Raw genomic sequence first — 14206 nt, forward strand, 5'->3', positions numbered from 1 at the left:
CGTAGAACAACCATCTATGGTGACAACTTAAGGGTTCCCCTACATGTAGCATCATCAATATCATCTTTCCCATTAAACTGCTTCTTATATTCCTTTATATTTTAGAAACATGATTAGGTTTTCTTTTGCTTATTATTTTTTTTATGTGTTTTAAATGATTAGAAAATGATTTCTTGTAAATTAACATACTTATAAACTACCGAACATTGAATCTGATAATATGAACATACTAGGAATTGAATCCGACAATAAAAATATGTATGGTTTTGAATATATTAATATGTTTGCTTTTGGCTTTTAAATATGATCAAGTCAAATGATTAGGGTTGCGTGTTAGATTTATAATTCCTTCATATTTTTAATTAAAATGGTTATTAGAGTTCAATGATCAAAATCTGAAAATCGTCGTTTTCATTTACTGTTAATCTTATTTCTAGGGTTTGCATGACTTTTTTAGGGTTTCTATTTAATTTAATATTATTTATCTCTTTTGCTTTGTTTTCTGGTCCTAATCGTTTTCTGACCTTCTATGCATGAAAAATTGGCTCTAGGACATAAAAGAGCTCAAGAAATTAAACAACCCTTATAGAAAAGCCCTAGAGTTGATCCGCTATTCACTCTTCAATCCTGTTTCTTGAATTTTTGATGTTTTGAGATATTTGTGTATTGTACTTAGTTTTTAGCATTTTTTTTCTTTTCTTATTTGTAGGAGGATTGTAATAGCTAGATTTAAGTTCTTGCACTTTGTTTTTGCTTTATTTTGGATGGATGTCAAATACCTGCTGTGTGATTGTCTAATTAAAATTGGATATATAGACATTAGGCCTTAAAATTGGACCTGGCATGAAAATTGTAGTCCATTAGGTTACTAAGATGGCATATTATGCTTAAATTTAAAGCCCATATAGACTTAGTGGATTGTACCATATTTTATTTGAACTAATTGGGCCATATTAGATTTAAGATCACTTAATTGGGCCTTATCATAAAAAGTAATCTATTAGGTTTAAAGGATGAAATCCAAAGCATAATTTATAATTGGGCTGGATTAGGTGGACCGGACCTTGTACATAATTGAATAGTAAATTAGGTTAATAAACTTTGGACATATGGGCTGGATTTTATAAAATGGGCTAGATTCAGGTAGACCTTATATGATGTATTGCTTAATGTGTAGAAATATAATAGTTGTATTTATAGGGAATAGCCCGTTGAATAATAAAATTAAAGACGAAGATACACAAAGAAGGATGTTGGCTTCTGGATCCATCTCTAGATTTATGGCATAAGCTTCCTTATGGAATCAAGAAATGTCACTCATTAGTAAAAGTGTTCCGGTGAATTACCTGGGTGGCGACTTCCATCCGATTAGGTTGAAAAGCCTTGTAGCGCTATAGTCACTAAAGACACTTATGTGGGCCCCGAAACTGCCGCCCACAATGGCGACTCCACTGGGAATAAGAGAAGTTGATTCCAATTATCTTTGTTTTTTAATTTTATTATTTAACGAGTGATTCTTGCATCACTGCACCATTTTCACAAATTGTGCACTTTGGTCCCTATAGCCCCGATGGCGTCACTTAGTGGTTCTTTGGTTCCACTTGAACCTTAGAATTGCGACACTAGCTAACCATCACTTACAAGGAATGAGTGAATTTCCTTCAAGGTCTTTGAGTTGGGAGACAAGTCAAGGAAGAACACCTTTTACTTGTGGGAGCCTTTTATCCTTACCGAAGACTCAACTCATAGTAATGACAGTAGTAATCTTCCCTAGAAACCCTATTGCTTGCTATTTGAAATATTTCTCACCATAAGTACTTAAAGCCAACATATTGGAAAGGCTTGGCCTAAGAACATGTGGAATTAGGTCTCAGGCCCAAAATATACATGCTTTTATACTTATATTAGAAAATATTGCCTTATTTGTTTATCTACTTTGAGAGCTTATGACATGCGTGTCGAGCCTACTATCCTCTGTTGATAGAGACCCATGCCCAAAATCCTAGGAAAGAAAGAATCATCATGAACTATGTGCAGGAGTAATAAGGTTAGTAGGATGATTTGTATATTAATGTGTGTGATAACTTTTTCTCTTCCGTCTTTGCGCAAAGCATGTGCACCATGCATCTCATGCATTGCATGCATCATACTAACATTTTACATTTTAGACATATAGACTCTCCTTTGGATTAGAAGAGGCAAGAGAATGGAAGGCTATAAAGAGTATCCATCTCTCTAAGAATTCAATTTGTGTTAGAGCTCCTTAAAAGACCGAAGCATCAAATCTCTAGTGAAGCTAGAACAGAAATTGCCAAGGAAAGAGTTAATAAGTAGGATGTCAAGATCCTCAAGAATGCGTTATTAACGATATGAAGGGCGTGATTCAGGAAGAGCTCAAACAACTTTTGGCTACAATGACTGCAAATCCAGCTCCACCTGCTGCTTGGATTCCACCAACTAATCCCCTTGCTGCTATTGATCCAGTTGTGGTTGCCACTAAAATCGCTGCCACTACTGTTGTTGTTGTCAATGATAATGCTAAAGACCCTGCTAGAAGAGGAGTGCCCCAGAACTTTTAGAATTTTGATGAATATGTGTTGGACCAAGCAAAAAGGGAGATTGCCCTTGCCACTAATGAAGCTATAAGTGGCTTAAGCGCCAGACTTGACAAGATGCAAGGCATGCTGGAAATCAAATATTTAGACCCGACCTATGATTTCAAAGAATTGGTGTTGATAGATGAAGACAAGCTGCCCGCAAAGTTCAAGATGCTTGAGATGAATAAGTTCAACAGGACTGGTGATCCGAAAGTTCATCTAAAGCAATATATAGCCATTATGGGAATACTCAATTGTGTATGACCCAAATTATCAAGTTGTTTGCATTGTCGCTAGAAGGACCTATTGTAAACTAGTATCATGGTCTTAAAAAATCCGCCAAAGCTGAATGGCGTGATCTGTGTAATTCTTTTGTCAAACAATATGACTATAATACTCAGTTGGAGATGTCAATTAGAGATCTTGAGTCCACCAAACAAAAGCTAAATGAGTCATTCTCTGATTTCTTGACCAGTTAGAGGAATAAGGCTGGGTTGATAAAAAATAAGCCTCTAAAAAGGACTAAGTTCGTATGATGGTTCGAAATATTTTGCCTGGATGCATTGAAAGGTTACAGATGATAAATCCAAAGACCTTTATGGATCTATATGATAATGGGCCTTAGGCCGAAAAGATCGAGAATGAAAAGAGAAAGACTGTGTGAATCGATGGAAGGCCGAATTATCAGGCTGGAAGGAGCAGAACTCTAGATGTCAATGTTGTACAACAACCGAGAAAATTCTCCAACTTTAGGCAACCTCTCTTGAGGATTTTTGAGAAGTTAGTGCAGAATGGCATGCTCCAACCAACCACCCAAAAGAAAACCCACCTAACCTTAATGCACTTGGCTACAAATCCAATATCTACTGCAAGTTCCACCAAGCACCCGGTCCCCATACAAACAACTACATCCGGCTGAAACATGAAATTCAAGACCTAATTAATGTTGGAAAACTAACCAACCTGAATAAGCCTAGTACCAAAAGAAACCCCCTACCAAATTATAACAATACACCGACCCAAACCAAGTGTCCATGATCACCCCTTACTTCAACGAAGAGGAGATAATGAAATCTTTCGAAAACATATCCCAACCCAAGCCAGAGCTAAAGCTAGAACCAAATAACCCATAAAGAACCTTTATCGAGTTGGGGGCATCACTATTCGTGGTGTTCTAACACCTAAAATGGAGCCGAAAATGAAGCCCTAATCACCAAAGGACATTCCTAAACCTTTCAATGGTTAGTATTGTGAGTATCACTTGGTTTTCGGGCATGTGACGAACCATTGCAACCGTCTCAAGCACGAGATTCAAGACTTGATTGACTGTGGGGAATGGAAAGTTGAGCAACATCCTTAGTACCAATGTGAAGACCTACTAGGCCAGCCCTCGGGTAAGTTTGATTTCAAAGTTCACTATTCGAGGCCCCTTTCAGTGAATATTCGAATTGAGGATTTTATGCCAAGTGGATGGGGAGTCAGACGATGAGTAAACAACTTGTGAGCCTTGCCTTCTAGAGGTATGGAAAGAGGGTGAGAAGAAGTCGGTTATAGCCATTGACATCTAGTACAACTTTAGGGATGAGTGTGAAGTCCAAGACACTAGGGTGAATGGTATCTGGGCAAATAGTGATCCCGGCAAAGAAGTTGAGCCAGTTGGTAAGAGTGAAGACATGACAGTTCAAGAGCTGAAATAAGTTGAAAAAGCACTTGAAGACAGGGATGCATGGTTATTAGAATAGCTGAAGAAAGAGAAAAAGACGACTAACATCTGGGAGCTATTGATGCACTCATCAGATTATAAAAAGGCTTAAATTTAGGCATTGTCTAGTATAAGCATTAGCACGACAGCTATCCCCGAGAAAATGATCAAAACGGTAATTGAAAAGACAACTGGGATGATCACTTTATGGGATAAAAACTTAGCACTCAAGAGAAGAGACCACAATTAGACTCTCTTTATAGCAGCAGAGGTCAAGGGAAAAAGTGTGTCCTTCTTATATACTCCATAAGCTGGGATGTTTGTGAAAGATTTGAAACCATCAAATATGGTCATGAGAGCCTATGATGTAACAAAGAGAGATGTGGAAGGAAGGTCCTTAGCACTAGTAAAGACGACTCTTATAAAAAACTAGGTGGAGTTCACTATCCTAGACATCCCAGTAACTTTTGCACTATTATTGGGAAAGCCATGGTTCCATGCTCTAGGATGAGTCCCTTCCATTGTACATCAAAAGGTCAAGTTCCCTCACGAGGGAGAAATAGTGACTATCAACGCCAAAGGCAGTAAGGTTGTCTTGGTCATTCACGAAGCTATCAAAGAGCTGGACGCCCCTATTGGATTCCAAGTTACTATTCTCTACGAGGACTGCGTGGATCCTACATTAGCTAGCATGTTCAAGAAGATGGATTTCATGCCTGGAATGGGACTAGGGAAAAGCCAGCAGGGTATCACAGAACTGCTAGACTTCAAAGGTCAAAAGACTCGACACGGGCTAGGTTACCATGAAGATGAACTTGAGGGCAAATTAAAGGGTAAGACTCTAAAAGACATGTTCGTCTAGGAGTACAAGCCTTACTCTGAGGAGCGTGAACATGTTACAGCAGTTGAGACTGAGGTGCCGTGATTTGAGATATTCAAGAACCTGATCGTCGAGAGGATGGTCGACTTGAGCATCAAGGAAGTCTGTGAGAAGGTCACCACCAAGGTTGAGGAGCTAAAACTAGAAGAGATCATCGGTCTACCTGGCAAGCTGAGTAAACAAGAGTTAGCTGCCTTGATAGAGGAGCATATCATTGACGTATTTTATGATGATGTAATAACGTCTAATCTTTATGAGGATAATGTTTCTTTTATTTTAAAGATCAATAATGTGAACAATGGTTTTGCTTACTTGTGATATTTTTTCTAATGGCAGTGTGCATTTTGATAATCATGAAATGTGCATGTTTGACACCAATTCCATCCAAATTGATTCATTTAATTTAGGCACAGATGTAAATCCAGGGAATATCTTGATAGCTCATGATATAACTCCTGAAGAGAGGAAAGAATTTGAGAAAATAATAGAGAAAAGAAAAACAGTATTTGCTTGGTCATACGAAATATGCTAGGGTTAGACAGAAAGATAGCAGAGCACCACATTCCAACCCATCCACACATCAAGCCGGTCAAGCAGAAGATGAGAAGATTAAGATTGGAATGGGCAGAAAAGATATGAGAAGAACACACTAAATAGGTAAAAGCTAATTTCCTCGACATAGTTGACTATCTTGAGTGGTTCGCGAACATCATCCTAGTCCCGAAATAGGATGGTAAGATTAGAATGTTTATGGATTATCAGGATCTGAACAAGGCAATGCCCTAAGGACAAATTTTCTCTTCCTCACATTGATGTAATAGTCGACAGTGCTGCCTTGAACGTGATGTACTCTTTAACAGATGGGCTCTCTAGATACAATCAGATTATAATGGCAGTAGTGCAAAATCAGAAAACATCATCCATCATTGAGTGGGGAACATACTGCTATAAGGTTATGCATTTTGGACTAAAGAATCCAGGGGAAACTTATCAAAGAGCAGCCATTATCTTATTTCATGACATGATGCACAAGGAAGTGGAGGTGTATGTAGATGATATGATGGTAAATTTTGAAACAAGGGAAGGACATTTCTAGGCTCTTGATAAGCTTTTAGAATGAGTGGAAAGGTATAACCTCAGACTCAATCCAAAGAAGAGCATGTTCGGAGTAACATTAGGAAATTAACTAATAATCAAGACAACTTCCTTATTATGTAGAATTATTAATGATATTTAAAGACACTCAACCCAAATTAACTTAATAATCATGAAATTAATATCTTAAAAGAAACAAATTAACATCAACCAAGCTCAAATCATTAAGAAAATATATTTAATCACAACAATCTCTCAAAATCAAACCAATTTTAAATGGTTTATTACCCAACACGTAATCTTCAAATATGATCCCTTAGATTTGTTAAGTAACACTTCCATATTACAAAACCAATATATAAATGACTAATCATCTATTTAATCCATAAAATCAACTCACTAATCACACTACATACACATCGAGATCCAAAATCCCCAATTTAAAGGGTTAAGACACTAACCTTGACCAATGAGAGAGAAAGTAAGGTTTTGATAAGGGAAATGAGAGTCTCTTGATCTAAGATGTTGGTTGAACCGAAATGTGCCACCTAACACCTCTAAACACTTCATTCAAGCTTGGCCCTCAAGGAAACTCCATAATCCTTGAATAGCCTCAACAATGCTTTAATACCCTCAGCTATAAATTAGAGAGTAAATGAAGAAAAATGTGTTTTGGCTCTTGAGAGAATGAGAGAGGAAAAGAGAGAAAGAAGGGAGAGGGGTTGTGTAAAGAAAATGAGAGGAAAAATAAAATAATTATGCATATAATTTGAGTGGTGTATAGAAAAGCTTCTAAAAGGGTTTATTACAACTAGGTTCTTATCTACATTGAAATTAAATATAAACCCTAGACATTTATTTATCCAAAAATTCAAATTAATATAGATTTTTATATAAACTCAATTATGAATTTTCTAGCTCATCACGTGCCATAAATTTTGAAAAATTTAAATTTTCCAGGTGTTACAATGAGTACCCTAGAAATATGCCTTCATCCATTATGGATGAGAATTTTTCAAGATTGTCTTGGTATTTAAGATATAGCATTTACATCCAAATACTCTTAGATATGAGATATTTGGCTTTCTTCCATTCCATAGCTCATGAGATATTTTGTTCAAAATAGGTCATTTGAAAACTCTATTTATCAAAATAACACGATGTATTGACAGCATCGACCGAAAAATAAGTGGGTAATCCAATCAAAATAACACGATGTATTGGCAAGGTCCACCTGTTTTGTCCTTTGTGAACTTCACCTTGGGCAATCCAATCACTAGCTTATCCTTCTTTAGGCTGTGAAGGAGCTATATGCTTGCATCTGTTAGCCTTCTATGCCATAGCCAAGAGTCTGTACTAAGAGAAACAAGACACTCAAAAGACTCACTAACAATCCTCTGTAAGTTAATCGTGTAGGTATTACCAAACCTTTCTTTCTCTAAAGATTTTCTTGTCATTCTCTAAGGAAATGACTTGGCAACCCTTGGAGTCAAATGTGACCTTGTTACTTTCATCACACAATTGACTTACACTCATTATGTTATGCTTCAAACCATCAACAAGAAGTATATTATCAATAAGAGAAGAGTCTTTCTTACCAATAGAATCAATGCCTACAATCTTACTTTTAGCATTGTTTCAAAGAGTTACCTTTTCTCCATCAATCTTTTTTAAGTAGGAGAAGAGGTTGACGTTCCCGGTCATGTGCCTTGAGCAACCGCTATCCACATGCCAATCTCCTTCTTTCAATGTTGACTTGAAGCATACTTACAAAAGTGAAATTAAGTTTCTTTTCTTTTTTAAGAACTCAAACCATTTTGGGTCTTTTGGGGTTAGCCATGAAGGTTTCTCCTAATTGGAGATGTGCCTTCTTAATGTAGCAAAAAAATATTGATATGCCCATTCCTCATGCAATAGTGACATTATACATTTGGATTGAACTTCCTTTTGTTCAAGTGTCTCATTGCTTGAAGCTTGGGTCCTCTCATATTTTTAACCTTATTATGCATATAAGAACAAGTTTTAGACGCATGACTTTTAGTGTTGTTCATATACAGTGTATGCATGATTAGTTCCTTCAAGCTTAGCCTTTGAAACTTGTGAAGCTTTTTCCTTCCTTTTAGGAGGGTAGCTTTCATGCATGTCTTGGCCTTTTTATTAACACCACCAATTAAAGAGGTTTGTGGTGTTGATGTCTTAACAAATTTAGAAATAGAAGGAGATGAAGTAGATGAGGATGTACTATTGAACCCTAATCCATATTTTATTAAAGGAGGCCTTTGAGATACAATTAGGGTGTCTAAGGCTTCCTTTCCCTTATGAAATTTTGAGATGGAGCTTCTCAAATCTTCAACCTCCACCTTTAAGGAATCATTCACTTTTGAAAGAGATGTTAAGAAGGTAGTTTGAGATGAGAGCTCATTTAAAAAGTTCTTAAAGTCATCATTTGAAAGAGTTAGCAAGGAAATTTGCTTTTGAAGCTCATTTAAATCTTGCTCAAATTTGGAGTATTTTTCTTTGTAAACCTTCATTTTGAAATGATATTTTTTACATTTCAAATTCATAACTTCAAGCAAATCACCATCATCCATGCTATGTAAATCATTATTACAATCATGATCATCATAAGAGTGAGATATGGAGCATACCTCATTTGGTTCATCCTCTTGTGTCATGAAATATAGATTGGCCATTTGTTCATCTTCATCTTCACTTGATGAAGAGTTATCCCATATGGCTTTAAAGGCTTTCCTCTTCTCCTTTTCATTCTAAAACTTCTTCATATTTTTGCTCTTGAAACAATCGGCCTTGATGTGCCCTTGCTTCCCACATCCATAGAAAGTGAGATCATTCTTTTTCTCCTTGCTTTCTTTAAAGTTTGAGTTTTTGAATGGCCTTTTTTATTTTCTTCTATTCTTTATTATCTTATTGACCATCTTGGAGAGCATAGTTAGCTCCTCACATCCTCATCTTTACTAGATTCGAATATGTTAGAGCTCTCACTCTCTTGTGGTTTGGTAGAGCTCTTGAGAGGAAAGGGTTTCCTTTTTGACTCCCTTTCCTTTTCTTACTCTTCTTCCTTTCTAAGAGTCATCTCATGGGTGAGTAGCTTTCCAATAAGCTCATCCGTAGATATCTTCCATAAGTACTCATTAGCTTCCTCTATATTTACCACTTTCGAACCACAGTCCTTAAATGGTAGTGCTTTGAGAATCTTATTATTCATATCAACAAGCTCATAGTGCTTACCTAATTTTTTAAAAAATTTCATGATGATGAGAAGCTAGTTTTTTATATCGGTTATGCTTTCATTTGGCTTCATCTTGAAGAGCTCGTATTTTATCACAAGTAGTTGGATCTTCTTGGATTTGACTTGTTTTGTACCCTCATGGTAGTTCTCCAAGGTCTTCCATATCTTGTAGGCAGTTGGGAGGTGTTGAACTCTCTCACATTCCTCTTTAGGGAATGAACTAAGAAGGATGATCATAGCTCTTTTATTCTTTGCATTGGTTTTCCTATGAGCATCCACCCATTCATCTTTATCAAATGGAATGTCTACACCATCTTCTTATTTTGTTGGAGGTCTCCATTCCTTTATTATGGAATCCCATATATCCACCATATCGCTATCCAAGGATACCTCCATCTTGTACTTCTAAAGGGCATAATCATAACCATCAAAGTATAGTCTAAGTTGGTGGATACCTTCATTGGCCATCTTGAATCTTTAGCTCGCACAATTAAGTTGACTTGTGAGAACCACGCTCTAATACACTTGTTTGCCCTTATAAACCAATAAGGGGGATTGAATTTGGTTTTTATAGCCTAGGAAACTCAAGGAGCCGTTACACATATATCCTCAAGAACCTACAAAGTTTGCTTTAAGATAGTGCATTAAATGCACTTGTCAAAATGCAAAATGCAATCGTAAAATCTGAAATGCCTCCAACGGCTATCTAATGTGGAAGCATGGCATTGGTGGCTTTTGAAATGGCCGTTGGCTGTTTCTAACAGACACCTTGATGCTGTGAAGTTTGCAATCGCATCTACTTGAGGTTCGGCCATGATTATGGACTTTGTAACTCATTTATGTACTGCCTTGAAACTTCTCATTTTCACGATCGCGCCTACCTTGGTGCGGTCATGATTCTTGACCTTTGTAAGCTAAAAGTCTCTGCCCTAAAAATGCTCATTTTCGTGGTTTTGCCTGCTTGGTGCGGTCGCGATTTTAAAGTACAATTTCTTGAATCAAGCTACAACATCAAAACTTAAAAGGATATTAAATGAAAACCTCAATTTGTTTATTATGATCAAAATTAGGGACAAGGCCATGTGAAAAATTACTTAGGCTAATAGTTCCCTTGCCCGGGCTTTGAGCATCTACCTTCTATACTCCTTTTAGGCTCTACCACTAGTATGGAAAAAAGCAGTTGATTCTATAATATCCTCCCAACTTCGAAGGTTTCCTATTGAGACAAAATTACCTAGATAAGATTGAGAGGCTATATCCAATCGTACCATAGAGCGCAACATTGATGCTGAAGATAACCTAACCACAATTAATAATTGTAAGGCTTGGGTTCTACTTCACACTATAGCTACACCTAGGTTCACAATGGATAAGAGGACCCAAGAGCTAGCTACTGAGTCCAAGAATGCAAGTGCAAAGAGAAGAAAGTGAAAATGCTTCTATTTAGATCTCATAGATTTTGTTTTATTTTTCTTTTAGTAGTGCGCAAAGCAATAAGCCTTTATATGCAAATTTGATAAAAATTCTAGACAATTTTATTCATTAAATAAAGGACCAAATAGGTACATTTTATTTCTTATGATACAACTCCTATTATCAACCAGTAGTTTTAGATTTTCAAGATGAATATTTTCTCTCTTTATTACCTTTATCTTTGTCTGGCCAGCCTTTTCAGATTTTCTAATCAGTAGGCCCCTTTTTATTTATATTTTTTTCTTTTTTTATTTTCTTCTCTCTTTTTTTCTTTTCTTTTCAAACATAGTATTTCTTAAGACGATCCAAATTGATGAGCTTAGAGAATTCATTCCCCTCTAGGTTTGAAATTTTAGTAGCACCCTTGGGCATAATCTTCTTTACAAGATGCAATCCTTCCCAATTAGGCTTGAACTTTCCTCTAGGATCAAATGTTGTCACCTCGTGTGCTTCAACACTAAGTCACCCACTTTATTAACTCATGGCTTCACTTTCATATTGAATGCCATAGCTACCCTCTTCTAATACAATTGCACGTGATACAAAACCTTCATTCTTTTCCCATTGAACAAGGCTAGTTTCTTACCTCTGTTTAGCCCATTAATTTTCTGGTATGTTGGCTTCCAACACGACTCTCAAAGTTTTTCAACTCTAGCTCAACTGGAGAAAACCATTACAGTCCCATAAACCATAGAATACGGTGTTCACCCTATTGATGTTTGTAGGTGAGATGCTACTGATGGCCAAGAGATTGGACTTTAAGATAACAAACAACATGGCAGAGTACAAAGCATGTCTGAATGCGTTAGAAGTAGCTATGATGGCAAGAGAAAAGCAGTTGATGGTCTACAAGGACTCCATGTTGGTAATCCAATAAACTATTGAAGAATGCAAAGTGAAAAAAAGAGAGGTTGAAATCATATGTCAATTACCTTAGAACTAGATGATAGATTTGTTGGCCATTCTCTCATCTATGTGGGATAATCCTGTGCAGCTTCCGATGAAACCTTCGTGATCATAAAATCTGGAGTACCTTGATACTATAGGGAACATATATGATGGGCCTAGAAGAAAAACCTTAGTTTTACTATTTGTTGAAGTTTGTAGAGAATAAAGAATATCTAGAAGAGGCATCTGTAAAGGAAAGGTGCATGTTGCAGATTCAAGCTAGGAAATATGTTGGCCACGATGAGATACTATATAGAAGAATAGCTTCGGGTGTTCAACTCAGGTGTCTGACTAAGAAAGAAGTACACGCGGTAGTGGAAGAAGCACATAAAGGGTATGAGGACCTCATATGAAAGGCATAATGCTAACTAGGAAAATCATATTATCAGCACCCATTTCTTGAGTCTTGGAAGTTTGAGGATGGGCGAATTTCAGTAAGGTTTGAGAATAATTGAACTAAAATTACTTTTCTAGGATCAATTTTAGCTCAATTATTAGAAAAAATTAACTCTAAGGGCTGAAACAATAGTTTCCATAAGTTCAGGAACTAAAATGTAGAATATTTTGAACTTTTCACTCCTTAAAGCCAATGAGCTTTGCATATAGCAGAATCAGCTCTACCTAGAGTTGATTAGTTTAGTATAGAGTCAAATCGACTCTACATAGTCCCGATTGGCTAATTTGCTAAATCTAATGTCATTTTATGCATATTTTGACTAAAAATGACAAAAATAAAAAAAGAAGATTCTATAAAGTTTTTTTATGATAATTATTAGGATTATAAAAGATTTTTATTGGATATTAATGACCGACAAAGAAAATCTTTTTCTCTAAAATTCAAGACTAATATGGTTTTATCTGTTGACCTAGGATTTTCTAGAAACCCTAGCTCTATAAATATGTCATTACGTTCTAACTTTAGGATGGATTTTGATTAGCAAGTGTTAAGGCTTAAAAGTGATTATTAGCAATTTTTATTATTAAAAACCCTACATTCTAAAACAAAGAGTTTTCTTTTTGGTAACTACAAAGTAAGTTACTAAGAAAGAACCCTATATTAGTAAAGTATTTTTAGAATGGCAGAAGATTTCCCAAAGTCTAAGCAGCACTGGATTCTCAACCGATCCCTAATTCAACAGCCTCATCATCTCTAGAGACTCGTAGAACAACAGTTTACAGTGATCATCATCATCTTTTTCCCTATTACTAGTTCTTTTATTTAATGATTCTAGAAATATGATTAAGGTTTCTTTCATTGTTTTACATAATTTACATGATTAAATTAGGATTTCTTATGAATTAACATATTTTTTATATGCTGGGTTTCGAATTTGATAATATGAACATGTAGGGTTTTGAATATGATAATATATTTTTTCATTAGATTTCGATTCTGATTAGTTACGTGATTTAGGATTACATGATTAAAACCTAGAATCTACTATAAAATGTTTTATTTGCTTATTATTTATCATGATTTCTAGGGTTTGCATGACTTTTAAATTTATGGCTTGATTTGATGTTTTCTTATGACTTCTTATTTGTTTTTTCTTATTTTAATTTACATTTTTGTCTTTTGTACATGTGAAATCAGCTCCTGGGCGTGAGAACTTGAAGAAAAATCGCAGAACTGACTGTTCCAAGCCCTAGAGTCGATCGGCTATGTGCAAAGCCGATTTAACTCTATGCTAAGCTTATTGGCTCTATGCCCTTAGCCGATCGGCTTTGCACCCTTTTTGCCCTAATTTTCTAATTTCATTAGATTTTAGTGATATTTTATGCACTGTAATTTAGTCTTAGGCCTTTTTCTTTCAGTTTTTTTAGTTATAGGTTGGGTTTATGCACTGTATATAATCAAATAGTTAAATAGCCTAACAACTCAAATATGGGTTGGGTTTAATAAAAATGGGCTAGATTTAGGAGGACGTCACATGTTGTAATAGATGCTTGTAAAATATAAATTGTCACATTTATAGGGAATAGCCCGTTAAACAATAAAACTAAAGATTGAGATTCACAAATAAAGAAGTTGGCTTTCGGATCATCTCTAGATGTGATGAAGCTTCCTTATAGAATCTAGTACGCTACTCAAATTAATAAAAGTATCACGGAGAATTACCCGGGTAGCGACTCTATCTCTGTGCTAGTCTCTATGATTAATTAACGTATTCCTATTACGTTGAAAAGCCTTACAGTGTCGTAGTTGCTAGAGACACTTAAGTGCGCACCCAAAACTGCCACCCACAATGGGAACTCCACTG

The sequence above is a fragment of the Ricinus communis genome, chromosome 1, assembly GCF_019578655.1.
Source record: "Ricinus communis isolate WT05 ecotype wild-type chromosome 1, ASM1957865v1, whole genome shotgun sequence".
NCBI classification, from domain to species: Eukaryota; Viridiplantae; Streptophyta; class Magnoliopsida; order Malpighiales; family Euphorbiaceae; genus Ricinus; species Ricinus communis.